This window comes from Corvus moneduloides, chromosome 5, assembly GCF_009650955.1.
Source record: "Corvus moneduloides isolate bCorMon1 chromosome 5, bCorMon1.pri, whole genome shotgun sequence".
In the NCBI taxonomy this organism is placed as follows: Eukaryota; Metazoa; Chordata; class Aves; order Passeriformes; family Corvidae; genus Corvus; species Corvus moneduloides.
In genome coordinates this window covers 71349776-71366050 of record NC_045480.1, presented here as the reverse complement: position 1 = coordinate 71366050, position 16275 = coordinate 71349776, and the positions used below count along the sequence as shown (strand labels likewise).

General features: G+C 38.8%; 1 long non-coding RNA gene across 1 annotated transcript in view; it reads left to right on the top strand.

Moving 5' to 3' along the window:
* Positions 1–863: 863 nt before the first annotated feature.
* The window catches only part of LOC116444686, an 82714-nt gene continuing 67302 nt past the window's right edge, over positions 864–16275 (top strand). Inside the window, exon 1 of the long non-coding RNA XR_004240445.1 lies at positions 864–993. This is a non-coding gene — a long non-coding RNA (uncharacterized LOC116444686). The remainder of the gene's footprint in view (positions 994–16275) is intronic.

Genomic DNA, 16275 nt, shown 5'->3' with positions numbered 1-16275 from the left:
CTGTTTTGGGATTTATTTTCTTTTGCAATTGAAAACTAGTAAACCTAGTTACCATCTGACTATTGAAAACCTTTAGTCTGTCAAAATACTGTAGTACAAAATAAGATGGACAAGCCATTGCATCTGATGAATAGGAACAGAGAAAGGAAAATTAGGTTAGCGAAACATAAGAGAAAAAAGGAGGAATACTTTGTTTCCTGGCAACTTTCTCACAGTACTCTGCAATCCGGAGATGCTTCTCCCTAAATTCATTCGATATGACAGTGATGTGAAATTTTACAGCTTGTATTGCAAGCTATCCTTTTTGTTCAGAGAGTCTAAAGCTCTGCTCGTGACAGCACAGAAAAGAAACCCAGGAGGTGATAGGGCTTCACTTCTAATTGGTAATTTTGCATTTGTTGCTGGTGTTAGTGATGAACAACCCAGAGCTATTATTATAGATGCTGGGGTGGCTTCTCTGCTGCACTGTTTCTGCTTCAGTTAGTAGATACAGAGGGACCATCAGGGTACAATTTTTAGCTCTCAGTGTGTCTAGCTCCACCCTTGTTTAAAGTCATCCAAATAATTTCCTAATATCAGCAGGTGCATTTCAGGAATTTGCCAAATAACTTAGGATAGGAAAGACTAGTGCGCAGTGCCTTCTGTCCCTGTGGCTTTAGATGCAATATCTCAGAGTCAGGGAAGTCATAATTCAGATTATTTTTTTGAGGAAAGACAAACAGAAAAAAATCAGCCAGAACACTACACCACCACCCACAAATTAGGCAAAGAGGCTTTAAAAGTACGCTGTGTTCACTATAGAATACCTCTCTTTTAAAAATACTTTCTAGTGACCTCTTGACTTTCTGTCTCTACAGAAAAACCTGCCAAGAGTAACCAGCTGACCACCTGATCCTGCTTTACAGAGGAAAACTTACTCCTCAGAACAATTCCTTTTCCAGGAAGTCCTTGAGCGGTGATCGCACAATGTCCTCTGCAAGTACTCTTTCTGAGGTAAGCCCACATGAAAGGACAATGATTGGAGGCCTATGTTGTGTCCTGACAGAAGTCCTACTCCCAGAGATCCTGGAAAATGATTCATCAGATTAAGGCAAGTATTGTTTGCTTTCTCTGACTTTATCTGTGGTGTGATGGTCATTGCACACTGTGCCCTGTGGACCAGTTCTCTCAGAGCTGACAACGTCTTGTGTACACCTTTCCTTCTCCTGGGGAAGCCCACACAACTGAAGAATCCAGATTGTTTGACCCTGTGTGTGCATTATTGTCATGTGCTTCTCTTCTTCGTCATGGCACTCACACAGCGTGAGACAGGATTTGATTAATGAGCAGACAGATTATGTTTTAGGAATAGCTGAGATACTTCATGTCCCCCGGTTATCGTACAAGGAAATCATCCCAGCAGATCTGGCAGGACATGCTTCATTCATCTCTTAAGGCTTATTATCTGAACAAGCTTACAGAAACATGCCAGGGAATGCCTTAAGACTATGACAGCTCATTAATCACGTAGTCCTACAATAAAAATAGACATCAAGTGCATTAATTACTCCTCAAACAGTTCCATTTGTTGGGACTTTCTCTTAGCTAGTGTTGAAAGATGGCTAACTTCCCAGAAATAACACTCACTTTGCTTCATTATTTCTAAATAATCATTAAAGTTTTAACAGAAAAATATCTTGAAAAACAGTGTGTGTAAACATAGATTCATGTGCTTGAAATTCTAAGTCAAATTCTGTGCTAAAGTAATTATTCCTTTAAAACTGAGGTAGTTAAAGGTGGTTTGCCTCCAGTTTTATTACATAATATTGCTCTTAGCTAAAGGAAAGTCAGAGGGAATAAAAGATACATAATGCAGATCATGAGGTGGAAAATGAGGAATACATGCTGGGCCACTGGCTCTTCTTTTGAGGTACCTTTATGAAAAAAAAAATCTTTCAAGCTTTTCCTTGGATGCTAATTTACCTCTAATAACTCACACAGGAAGAGTAAACAAGGTTTGGGAAAGGTAGTGATGGGGGCTTGTGCCCTTAAAGCACTGTGTGATTTTTTTCCCCCCTTGTCAATCTACAAGCCTTATGGCCAAGCAAAAGTTAGTCTCCTTTGGAAATGCAGTCTGTAAGGTAATAACTCAATAGACCACACTGGTGTGCACCAGAGAAAGTTTAAAAGCCCATATGTCAAGGAAAGAACATGCTGTGGACTGATAAGCTTTTGAGTACTTTTTCTTAAATGGTTGAGGGATTTTGGTGAGTCGCTGGGGGCAAAGCTTGGTGTAATTTCTGCATAGGTTTTATTTTTTAGCTAGACTTTAAAAAATTGAAGAAAAATAAAATCAAATGTATATAGATAAATTATGGAATCAATATAGAGAAAAGTAAAATTAATATTAAATGCAGAAGTCTATTAAGAATGTAGGCTTGAAGACATTAGACAGTCATCACTGTGCCCGTCACATATAAATCCCTCGCCCAGGTCTTAATTGTCATTGCTGCTCTGTGCAGACATCATTTCACATCATGAAGTTTGTAATCCTTTTGCCTGTGGCTTGAATGAAATGCAGGATTCATTCTTTTGGCTCTTACTGTCTTTATGGGATTTCTTTCAGTAGCATATTCTATGTTTAATGAGGCTCTGAGGTGCAAAATTTAAAGTGACACCCTGTCTTCATGCAAATTACTAGCAAATGGCCAAAAGTACCAGGAATTTACCTAAACTTCTGAGAACCAGCCTGGAACTGGAGAACAGGAGAGTGATTCAGGCAGAGGTTTGGTTTTTTGGAACTTGTAGATGACACTGTTGGCACCTCACCCTGAAAATCATGGAGTCATCAGTGCCATTGGAGCCTGAAGTCTGGCTTGGCAGTCAAGTTGGCATTGCTTGCAAAGGAAGATATCATTCAGTGTGAAGAAGCGAACTGTATAATAGCACTAAAATGAGCAGGAGTGAGATGCACTGTCATCATAATGAAATCAGGACTAATAAATTATTGGCAAAATGCTGCAACTCATTTATAATGGAGTTGATACAAACTTTCCCATTTATATTTTTTCTCACGAACCTAGAGAAACATTTCTCTTCATTTGCTGCTTTTGATGATTTATCACTTGTGTTTTTGAATCCAGGTGTTTTGATAATACTGGAAAACTCTGAAATAGGTGATCCTGGCTCCTGCCTGATAAGAGAAGCTGTTTGCTGGACTGCAGTACAAATATGTATGAGTTTAGGGAAGAAAAACAAAGGGAAATGTGGGTGCATTGATGTTTCCCTCTGGCTTTTTCTCCCATATTCTTTGAAAATAATATCTTTCATTGCCAGAACTGTGGAGGGGTCAAAAGGACCGGGGCAGTATCAACTATGAGAGCAAAGGATAAAGAAATAAAAATGAAGTGATTGAAAGATTAATCGGATTTATTTTATTTTAAATCACTCTGCCTTGATGGTGTAACATGAAAGGCCCAACAGAAAAACAGAAGCAAGAGCAATGGGCAGAGCATAGCACCAGGAATTAGCCAGCATTACGCCCCGTTAGTGGGGGTGTGTGTAAATCTAGATCTGGTGTTCCTGCCTAGGCTGTGGTCCCTTGTATTCACCACTGGTTCCTGCTGGGAAGGAAGGAGACTTGTGCTCTATCCCTCTGAATACCTGTCATGAGCCATTTGGATATCTCATAGTTACAGGACAATGTACTATGCACATTAAAGTTTATTTTATGAACTCATTAAGAAATCTGACAAGACAAGGGTTCAAAATTCAAGTCTTGCATAAATGTGTCTAGCAGTGACTGCACAGAACTGTTGCTGTGATGGTCCCTGTTTGCTTTAAGCAGCAGGACATAATGAATTCAGACATAGAAAAAATGTATTAATCCACTAGGAACAAAATTAGATACTTCATGGAACTTCAGGGAAATCAGTGGGAGCTGGAGATGTATTCCCATCATACTGCCTTTATCAAGTTCCTGTGTAAATAACCTGTATTTTTTTTAGATTCAGATGGTGTTGAACATGACCCAGTTTTGCTACATAGTTTTTACTGTTTCACGATAGAAGCCTGGATATTTGATAGTATTTTCCTCTACACTCTGAAATAGTATCCTAATTTTTTATGATAGTATACTGTAAATTGGTGTATATTCCTCAGGCAGAAATGGCTGCAGATACTCAGCACTTGGTTAGTCTTATCAATAGGATATGAAAGCACTGTATGATTGCTGGAGGTGAGGAATGTGTTTGTTTTATGAGGCAGTAATGCCTGTCAGTTCCAGCCTATTGAAAGATTCTAACTCTGTGCTGCTACTTTCAAGCTTAGGTGAAAGTTTTCTGTGCTTTGAAGTTGATTAATACCTAATTTTCATAGACTCTGAATTCATAGTAATTTCATTTTGTAATAGGCATCATGCAAGTTGAAGGAGACTGATTTATTTCTTTTATTATTTGTTTTCCTTGTGCAAAATGCAAAGAATTCTGAAAAGCAGAGATAATCACTGTACATTTGTATGTTAATGTTACCAGGTAATCATCTTGAAAGACTGAATATGATTAACACCTTGAATCATAAACTAGGGAAAATGTACAACTCTTGACAGGGAGTGAAACATCTAATACAATGTGAAAACATCTGGCCCGGAAATTGTTTTCCAAACACTGAAAATTATAAGCAATTATCGAGTATTTTACCTGACTGTACTCATAACTCTGTTTTAGTGACACTTTAACTGATATTGTGCTTCATTTCTCAGCAGTCTGATTTTTGGATAATCACTCTAGATCTGTGTTTTGCACTCTTCCATCTTCCTGCTTGATGTGCATAGCAAGTACTTCCCTGGTGTACTTTAAGGGGGCAATCAAGGCTGCAGATGAAATAAGGCACTCGTGACAATTGAAGGGAAGAGCTTAATTTGGCCATTCTCATCAGCAAGGGAGCTGACAGGGATATCCAGGTGGCCCTAAATCAGCTTGAGCTAAACTCCTAGAGAAGTGAGACTGCATATGCCAATTTTCTTAGTATAAGCTGGGTGTTTGGGTCAAGAACTTTGCTTGGGGTGAATGGATGGACTTTGGGGTGTGAGAAATTGCCAGATCATGGTGGTAGCTGTACTGGCTGATAATAATTAACGACGACACTTTTCTGTGATGTAGATGCCCATCCGCAAACCCTACATGAAAAGGAAGGGCAACTCCAGCCTTTCCATACCCATTTATGCATTTTATTTCTGTTACGTATTTTCCCAGAAGAAAAAGTAGTGTGATAGGGACAGAGTCAAAGGGTGCTGGATTTCCTTTGACTCCAAGAACATTTATAGCTCATAAATCTGGATGCTGTTTCTGACTTTGGAATATGGTGGTGAACCATTCATGATTTTTATTGTGCTAATAACCCTTTTCCTTTAGCTGGCCTTGGACACTCAGTAGAAAACTGCCTTTTCATCTCAGAAAAGGTGCTTCCTGTCTCAAATCATTCCAGGACATGCCATAAAACTGACATCCCTAGTGGTTGTTTCCTCATCTCAGAGATGAAAGTTGCAGTAAGAAAAAATGGCGCTCTGTCCCTCAGCGAGCTGGTTCAGAGTAGGTCAGATCTTGACATCTTACACAGCTCCAGGAAAAAAAAAAGATGTAGATCAGGTTGGTTTGTTAAGGAAATGAGGTGAATTTTCACCTCAGCTGGTGACAGTGCTTCACTGGCATCTGCCCTTAAGCTATGTGAGGTCAAACCCTATAGTAGAGCTCCTCACATCATTTTATCCAGCAGTGCTTTTTGGGTGAACCTCCTAACCTGACACGACATGAGGGGCCATTCGATATTGAAGATCACACATGAACACAAAATGTTATTGGCTTCTACTTTAACTTCATGACCTCATGGGAGGGCTGTACCTTCCTAATCTGGTGTTTTCATCATGCTGGAAAACCACGTAGGTTTTATTTTGAAATGGTTTGTTTCTACACTGTTTCTTTGATTTTTTGCAGGTTGAGGGAATATCCTTGCTTTTTCCCCAGTGATAATTTTCTTATTTCATGGGCTGGAAAAATAACAGGGAAATTTTCAAGCAATTTAGTGTTTTCAGTCTGAAGCATAGTGAAAAATCAAAGTTTCAAAATATTTCAAGGAAAGGCTCAAATAATCAAATGAACTTTGGAAAACATTATTTTTCACTGCAATTGAATAATTCATATCAACGCATACAAGAGGATTAAAGATAAATGGAACAAGGGAATTTGAAATGAGGAAAAGGAAAGCTTAAAATGAGATAGTAAAAGTCTGAGTTCTGCATTTTGATTTTTCCTTTTTGTAAAAAAAGAATTCGTTTCAATCAGCATATTCTGGTATTCTGGTACTACTATAACAACATTTTCTGCAGATGACCTGCTGGAAAATTATTTTTTGCAACTTTATGACATATTTGAAATACAGAAATTTCTGCTGGAATTCTGTCATATTTTTTGACAGCTGATTTCAGACCTTATTTTCCTTAGATGATCCATATTTGCCCTGGAGCTTGCTTCTTTTAAATTGTCTCAGGAGTTCAAAGATCTCCAAGCCATAGCTAAATGTGTTTTAGAAAGTACAATGCGATAGTCATGACAGAAGTGGACTTGATGAGTATTGGAGCCTTAAAGATCATCCAGTTCCAGCCACCGATGTAATTGTTAAATTTATAGAGGAAGCTGTAACCAAGCTAATTCATGAAGAGTTCTGTGTCCAAAGGAAAAAAAAACCTGTTAATCTAATTAAAAATTTGCAAATGAGAAGGCTGGTTTTAAATTCAAGCAGTGAGTGAAAAATGAATGCTCTGAGGGCCTGGCCTGCTTATGCTTTAAGTGACATTTCCAGTCAGATTTGAGAGGGTCAGGGTAAGTGCAGGGAACTGGAAAGGTGGTGTGCTTCTGAATATTCAAAACAAGCAAAAACCAAGAGGAATAAAGAGTGTTGCTTTAAATGAAATCAGGTGTTTTCAAGAGATGATTAAGAGTATGCATCATTGTGTTCAATATGCATTCAGTTACAAACTCAATTTCTTCAGCTAGGTCTCTGCCTAACTGTGAGCACAAAAATTCACCTGCCATTTTTTCCATCTCTCAAGAGTTTAAAATCACTGCTTCATATTACATGTTCAAAATGTTTTAGTTATTCCATTTAATTCACATGCTCCATTTAATCTGAAAGTTACATGAGTCAAAGCTGACTCCTTTAATCTCTCTGAAACCACAAACATACCTGAGGTACATCCAGTGTATGAAGAAGGTGGCAAGTAGAGCACTCCATTGGACCTCTGGAGACCTGATTTTGTTTTTGTCTGTCACTGACGGGGTGGATCTGGAGAGGCCACATTGCTCTGCTACAGCCTTGGTTTATCTCTCAGGAGGGAAAAGATAGTATCACTGACCTTTAGAAAGCACTTGAGATCTAATTATTTATAGATTAGGGAGCATTACAGGATAGGTTTGCATTTTTTCAGTGTAAAAACTTGCTTGTTTTTTGACTGGGAACAGAGCTTTTTTTCCTCTCAACTATTTATAGATTAAATCACAACTTAATGGTCAGTCCAAAGCAAGTGGTGTTTTGAAGAGGAGGTTGAAGGCAAAAGATGACTCAGGCCATTGGAAAAGTACATTTCTTTTACAATAGTGTTAAACAGTATTACATTTATTAAATGTAATGATCTAGTAATCATGGAAAGATAAAAATCTCTCTTAGCTTTTCATTGAATGACATTGTAAAAAGTAGCTCCAAAGGCTCTTCATTGTAATTTGATCCAAGTGAATGTCTTCTACTCACATTCTACCTTCTCAAATACTTTAATATGGAGATTTCAGGGGGGTTGACATATTTATAGTACTGAGCACTCTGAAGAGATTAGCAGGTTATGCGAGTTCTCTTTTTCAGTAAGTCAAAGTAAGCGGTATCTGTATTTTTGTACAGCACAGCCCTATTGCTCTTTTAAACAATGTGCTGACAAAACAATTTCACTATAATTGAAACAGCTCACTGCCACTGCTCTAGAGAAAATAAAACTGAATTTGATGCCCTGGTTGTTACTGACAAGACATTTGATCATGAATACAGTTAAAGTTCCATTTAAGTAATTAGACTAGGTTATAAACAGCAAAGTATGTAATATCTGAGTTTTCTTAGTTGGTCTTAGTGTGAACTTCGTGTTGCCCAGTGAATATTGATGCAAACAACAGCAATCTGCAGAACTCTGAAGCATTGGCTTTATTGATAATCTTTGACCATAACATTTGTACTAATTGAGCCTTTCTAGTCAGCTGCCTGCTATGTTGGTTGTAAACTGGAAACATTGCTGCCTAAAACCAGAAACACAAATATTTGGGTATATCCAGCCAAGCAAGGTATTTCTCTAGGTTAGCAGTCTAGCTGGTTCAACAGTGGAAATTATGAAAAGCAAATATGCAGCAAAATAGAATAAATCTTGGTATTATCTTGTACTCTTGAAGGTTCCACCTTCAGTCATGCAGTGTGGATAAAGCCTGGCAGAGAAACCAACTTGGTCTGTGTGGGCTTCCTTATGTTAAGTATTTGCACAGGAAACACACTTAGGAAATCTTGTCTGTGTGTTCAGCTAAAGCATTTACCTTGCTGAAACCTGTGTTTGACTGCTTACTTACCTAACTAAATAACTTTGGAAAAATTCAAACAAACTCACTGAAATTTCCTAAAAATCACTACCACAAACATGTGAATGTGAAGAACTGGATTTTTAAAAAAAGGCAAAAATGAAACAAAAAAACCCACCCCAGAAAAAACCCAGCAACGCCCAAAGGAAAAAAACCAGCCATCAACCCAACCCCAAGCACTGTAAGAATTATGTTTCACCTGTACACTTTGAGTACTTGTCTGCCTGATACTTTAGCAGAGATCAGAGCCTTCTTCCTGTTGTCATCCAGTGATAAAGCTGGAGGAAAATAAAAAGCGAAAGGGATGCTTCCAGCTGAGATGGGAACAAAATCCGGTGAGAAAGAATTTATGGGTGTTCTTAGGGACAAACAGGCTACATATTGTGATTTGCTTTGTGTTTTTTTTTAAGCTTTGACGCTGGGAAATACTAGAAGGGAATATTATTCCTGTGACTTAGGGTAGTTTCTGCATGTGTGGTGTCATGCCTTCGTACAAGGAGAGTGTGTGGTTTTCTGGTGCTTCTGTTGAGCAATGATATAAACGTTATATATTTGGAAATAGACTTGAGGAGAACATTCTATTGGCTGTAAGCTTTGCCTAAAATCATCACAGATCTTCAAGGTTAAAACCCAAACATGTTCAAACATACAGGCGAGGTTTGTGCAACGGTTTCAGAGTACAGGAAATTAAACAAGAAAACAGATCACCATAATCAACACTGTGGTTATCAGGATGGCTTGAGTTCTTGAAAATATATCCTTGAGAATCTTGAACTTTCTGAGTGAAGGGTATTTGTGCTGGTTTGACATCCATGTGAAAACACAGCTTCTGAGCTCAGTAGAAAGCTTTCAAGGCTTGTGCAGAATGTTGTATTTTAGGCGAAACTACCACAGTCTGCAGAGTGTGTTTGGTGTTTACCAAATCTGAACAATAAAGAAGACCTGGTGCCATTGTGGGCTGTAGCTCTGGGAGCGTATTTTATGTAGAGGGCCTAGAAATTAGATGTCCATGTCCTTCCTTCCTTGGTGCTGTCATAGCCAGAGACGTATATGAGGAGTATGAGCCATCTGAAAAGGAAATGCAGTGCTCAGATCATTTCAGTCTCTCAAAATGTCATGTTTTGTAGGCAGGTGTTGGTGCCTGTGAACGGAGTTAGAATCGTAGCTCTGGGAAAACCTTAAAGAATTGCTGTGAATATGTGGACATAATTCCCTTTGTGTGAACACCCCTTGGATACAGCTCTCTTTCAGAATTGTTTTCTCTCTGATCTAACATCTCGATCTGTCCACCCCACTGCCCATCCCTTTGCCATTAAATCCAGAATGACTAGGATTTCTGCCCTTTTCTCTGAGGGATACTGTCACTGCCTGCCTTCTCTCATGCTCTGTCTGTGATTCCATTATCAGGTTTTCTTGAGTTGCTTTGACTTAGTCTTTTCAGGTGCCTCTAACCATTACAGATTCTTTCTCCAAAGCATCTTTAAGATGTTGTTCTGCTCTATTGCTCCCTGAACAGACTTTCAAAGCTTAATGTCCCAATTTTTGTAGGAAATTCATGTTTGATTTGAGAATACTGCCAAAAGATTGTGTACTGCTGGTGGTTCTGATAATTTTTAACTTTGCTTTTTATTCCTCTGCAGGCTTGCAATTTTCTTTCCTATCTAACATTTGAACTTGACCTTCAGAGGACCTTGCTTCCCTTTCCGCTTTTCATATTGTCCTTTACCCAGAGGTTGGATTCTGCCTAGGTCCATTTTCGTTAAATACACTTCTGTATACTTTTTCACCATCTTGGCCCCACATTGTATGTGACAAAAATTTCTAGAAACGAGTACATCGTCCTTTCAAACACCTTTTTAAGCTGTACTAATCCTGGCAGTGACTCTCCTGCGTACATGTCAGCTGTCCATCACGATGATCTGTGTCCCTCTTTATTTCCCAGTGCCACTCCAGTTCGTCCCTATTAATCAGCCCTGTCTGGTTCTGCCTTTCACTAATGGCTGTTCTGCAGTGAGCCTGTAACCTGTGCTTTGCTGGCAAGGGGCTGCTGCAGCGAAATTCTGGACAACGCTGTTTGCTGTGTGGAAAGGGGTTTGACAGGAGGGGGTTTCTGTTCCCGTTGGTAGCCCTTCACTGTAAAGGCTGACTGCTCAAAGTGAGAAATCTATTCTCTACCTTTGTCCAAGGCAACACAGGGCAATTCACAAAAAATTCCCTGTGCAGAAACGGATTGAGCTAATAGTTCCTGATGGTTCATTCTCCATTAGCATTTGTTCAGAATTATTTGGTACTTTGAGAACAGAATTTCACCCATATAGTTGAACTTGGCTGAGGTTCATAATATTTATGGTTTATATTGAATTTTTTTGTACTTCACTCTCATTTTATGCCATAAAAACTTAGACAAGGATATGATGTTTCCTTGACACTTCTAGCACTGATATTAAAAAAAAATTGTTAACACGGCATTAGACAAATTGATCACACCCTGCACACTCTGAGGGGTCAAACTACTGTATCAAGTAGATGTTTTTCAGTTTTGGTCGAAGAGAGATGGAAAAAGAATTTCCTGGAAATTTAAATGTTAAAAAGTACATTTTTGCTCTGCTCTGTTTACGTGCATTGTTAGCAAAATGTCTCACTGGATTGCCAAAAATTAAACATAATCCACAGAAGTTGTTAAGCACTGATTCACTTCCAATGCTTTGAGGCTGAAGTCCAGAGCATATTGCTTCAGTTTCATATCTAATTTTTAGTGCTTATTTTCCTCTTTGTTTTTTTTTAAGTGCTCTTCCATAGTTAATTTTTGTGTCCTTTAACAAATGTTGTAGACTCTAAACAATGACAATGTTCTCTCAAATTTTTATCCCTCTTCTTCAATTCTAGCTCTGATTAATTTAGCTGCTGTATTTCAGTGGATTAAGTGATTGTTATGCATGAAGTCAGACAAACGTTTTAAGCTCTTTTGGGATAAAAATTACAGGTGATATATATTGCAGTCGGACTAGATGATTCTTGTGGGTCTCTTCCAACTGAAATATTTTGTTCTCTGAAATATTCTGTTATTGCCAAGTCTTGTGGAAAAGTTCTACCTGTCTTGACATGCTTCAGATTATCAAACAGTTTACATTTGGTCAGTGCCATTAATATCTTTTTTATGAGTTTATTAACCTGTTTGGAGGCATATGTTACTTTCCTTGCACCATAAACTTTAATGAAGCCTAACCTGATCAATTTTTTTTTTTTTTCAAATCCATGTTTAACACGGTCTTAAATTTCTTCTGATATTTTATGGTAGAAGGATAAATTTAACTGTTCTGATAACCTGCGAAAAGACAAGCCAGAAAAGAGTTAACATTATGTATCAAGAATGTTAATTCAAATAAGTAACTTATTTTTCTACCACAGAGAAGTTGAAGGCAAACTAAAACTAGAGCTTTCCAAAATGTTTTAATGACACTGATAGTATGCTGGTGGGGTATAAGAAATGCTGCTTTTTAATTTAAAATAAATCCAACTTCTGCCTAATGTGTGTGGTGGGCAATTTGCAGTTATGATCTTCATGATGAGATTCCTCCATGAAATGAGAGGTGTATTATAATTTAAATAGAGTTGTAGATCTGGTTGATTTTAATTTGTGACCCCGGGGTCAGTAGTTACTGGGTGTAATAACCCTGCATTAATGTGACTCTTCAAGGCACATTTGTATAATGAGAAATCATAACTAGTTATAGGAAGCATGATGATTTTTTTGCCTTTCCCATTCAGGTATGTTGCTCTCTCAGTCTCCATTTTATATGCTTAAAACTCCTGTTAGCATGGTTTTTTTGCTATAAAAACCTCTGAAGCTGTTGGCAGCATCTGATTTACTACAGGGGTTTACACATTTCTATTGTTTCAGCATGCAGCCATAGCTCATTGTTTGCTCTTTCCTGGAAATTCAGCCTCTCTTGTCAGTGGTGTTGCCAGTAGCTGGGATTTTGGTGCACTTCAGCTTTTTGCCACTGTTCCACATTCCTGTGATTTGGCTGATTAGTTGATGGCGGTTTTATTACCTGAAATGAAATGACAGAATTCATGTATGTGTTTTTAACTACCAGGAGACAGTTTGGACATGCAAGAGATAAAGAGCTATTTGGTGTCTTCTCCTAAGCATTTAAGTATGTCTTGTGCTAAGACATCAGAAGTGACTTAATGTTTTCTGTTGAGTACTCATGCATCTGTCAGGGGTAAGAGGAATAACAGCACTACCTTCATGTCCTTGCACGTGTCAGAGGAAGTGCAGTTGTCTTCAGTTCCAGCAGTAATGACTCTGCAAGGCTTTACAAAGTCTGACAGTGTTCTTGGACTCTGGACTGAATCCAGTGTGTGCACATTGCCTTTCAGAGCAAACTTCTTCAGACCTGGGGAAGGAGGGAAGGCCCTCCTTACATTGCTATGCTTTGACATATCAGCTTGATAAAATAAGCAGTACCTGTTGGAAAATTAACGAGCCTGCTTCATTAGAGTTAATAGAGGAAACAGAAATGATTATCAAATTAAATTTTAGAATTACAAGATGCTTCACAGATGACATGCAGCTGGTGTCTTGAGAATGCTAAGTGCAAAGTAGGCAAAGGATGCATTTAGCCAGGCTTTCTGCAATATGTCTTTATGAAGAAATATTCATGGAGTAAGCCCTGATAGTGGTGTTGGTTCTCATTTTACCTCAGTTTGTCACTTAGACACTTCACTCAGGCACACTAAGAATTTGTCTGTACCTCCTTCCCGCTGAGCATCCTACCTTCTATTTGGGCAGTCTTGAGTGCTTTACTCTGCTGTCTGACAGTCAATATTGAACTGGTTCCAGTTTAAAAGGGTAGCCCGAGTGCAGAAGCAAGCCCAACCTCCCTTTCATGCTGTGTCTGCAGGGAGTGAGCAGGGAACTGAAATTCCCTCAAGGAGGAACAATACAAATGTACACTTTGATATGATGGATGGTTTTGCCTGTGTGCTGTTGGACAGGGTGCAGAGAGGAATGGGGGATGATGGCAGAGGAAAAAGAAAACCTCCTTCACTTTTGATTTATAATGGCTTAATACAACGTGTCTGGATGCCATGGACAGGCAGAGAGGGACTGTGAAAGGAGAATAATCCTGGATTGAGAGCATGACTGCAGAAATCAGAGAGGTCTCAGTAAACTGTGGGAGCTTACTGAAAAACCCTTATGTGCTGAAGAACTTTGAGGAAGTGGCTGGGGAGAGACAGGCTTTGAAGGTCTAATTTTTGAACTTGGGCACCTATGGGAAGAGCTAAATGGCAATAAAATAGTTCTGCTTGTACCTCTTTTCTCTCATTCTAAATCTGGAGTGTTCTCTGCACTGAGACAAGAGCATTTGTATTCTTAGAAATGTAATATAGTGTTGCAAGTGTCCATTCCAGGATGTGCAGTCCAGAAATGTTATGTCTGAGCTCGTGAGGCCAGGTTTTTTATCTGGCTTCTTTGTCTGCGTTTCCCTCTCAATAACAGGCGCCTTGTTTTTGAGTTTAAGAGGACTTTTAAAGGAGTTCTTGAGTTGTCCGTAAGTAAAAAGCAACAGTACAAGCAGTGTGCATTTCCTGGGATTACTATGTTTGTATTAGAAAGGTATATCAATAGTCATTTATATTTGAAAAAGTGTTGCCAACCTGCTGTGTATCGACACTTGAAACCTTTTTCTTAACCAATCTTTACTTCAGAAATTTCTGGATAATTCTAGGTAATGCAGTAAAAGCACATTTTTTTTTATATGGGAAAGTCTTCACAGCGAAGTTTCTGGATTAATTTACTTCTTATGTGTTAGAAGTTATTTATATGCATTTCATGTATTTCAAGTTGTGAGATAAATCTCTTGCTTTAATATAGATAGCACTGAGGTGGAGCTTTTTCAGACCCAAGGCAGTGGTAGAAAGGGCTTGGGAATTCCTCAGGAGAATGATTGATAATGCAGACTCATCACCTCAGAGTAGCAAAGGGAGTCATTTGAAGGGGCTGCTTTAAATAATATGTATTTGAAATGTATATTGCATTGCGTACCTGTAAAAGGTGTATGGTTGAAGAGTCTTGAGGAATCACTCTGGGACCAGCTACTTGATCTGCTTCATTCAGTGTTTGTTCCAGGTGTCTCTGGATCGTATAATGTTAGTCTCAAGTGCACAGTTTTCCAGTCAAACTTTGACATGATAACAGTGGCTAAATGACATTATGGAACCCCATATAGAATATTTATAACCACTGCCTCAACTCAGTGACTGCTTTCAGTCCCCGAAACAGCTCAGCCTCCCTCTCCTTAGCAGCGGTTCCTTGGAGGAACTGCTTGTCTCTCTGCTCAGAGGGGTTGCTCTGGGATTCCTGTTTTATCCAGCTCTGGCTGTGCAGTGCTTGTCTGAGAGACCTCCTTAGCACACCCTCAAGCCTCCCACCTAGAAACAGCAGCAGCTCTGTACTGCTCCTCCTCATGTGTCCAGCTCACTGAGTGTGATCTATCCCCTGCTGGGCACCACGGGGTTTGTAACGAGGGACTCACACCAGAGACCCATGATACTGTCACTGAGGAAAGGACAGTGTCCTAAAACACCTTGGATTTGTCTTATCCTTAATAAAGTTCATACCTTCACGCCTGTGAGCAGGTTTGCTCTGATTTTTCTGGTAAATGCAGAATCAGCAGCTTGAAAAAGCTGTTCTTTGCTAATGCTACTCACAGATTTCGGTGCTAAATGCAAATCTTATTATGCCATTATTTGTTTAGCATTTTGAAACCTCATTGCCAACCATTTAGTCTGTTTGGTTACTCTCTCTGTTAATACAAGCATCTTTTCAGTTAAATGTAGCAAAGGTCACTATTTCTTTCTTCACGACTCATTTCTTTTAAAAGTCCTACAATAACCTGAAAGGTTTTTCTATGTTGCTCGTGACAAACTTCTCCAGCACTCAACAGCAAATATATATTTATTGTCCTTGAAAATGTGAGCTCTGAATTATATTGAAGTAGCTATATTTTTCTGGGATGCATTCAGTATCCTGATGCATTTTGGGGCTGAGAGTTCTCCTTTGCGTTGATTCAGGATTGAAATGCTACAAAATTTGTTTGCCTTAGGCTTCCTTGAGGAAGAAAAAAACCACATGCTTCCTTGGACAAGAAAAACAATGAAATGATCCAAATTGATTTTCCCCCACAATTTATTTAATTGTAAACATGCAAACTCTGCATTCTGCAGTCCCTCAAGAGCCCTTCTGGGGGAACAAGGCTCCAGATATGGACACGTTCCTGCAGCTGAGCTGGTCAGGAGAGTCTCCTTTACCAATTACACATTGGAATGTGTCCTAAGATAAATGGACCTTTTGCTTCCATGGAATTAAAGCTGAGGAAGTTACTTAAAACTTTCTTAAAACGCAATGATGGGGAAATTATGCCTCTAAAAAAAGTACTTTTTAAAAAATGATATATTATTCCTTGATTAAGAGAAGAAAGCCTGAGCAAAGAATCTTAAATTAGATATCTATTATGCTCCAGGCAAGCAGACTTTCCAAGCAGAAGGAAGTATTGATCCCATGTCTGGCTTTATAGCATACGAGTAAGGAGTGCAATCCATTATCAAGTGAAGGCAAAGCCATTAG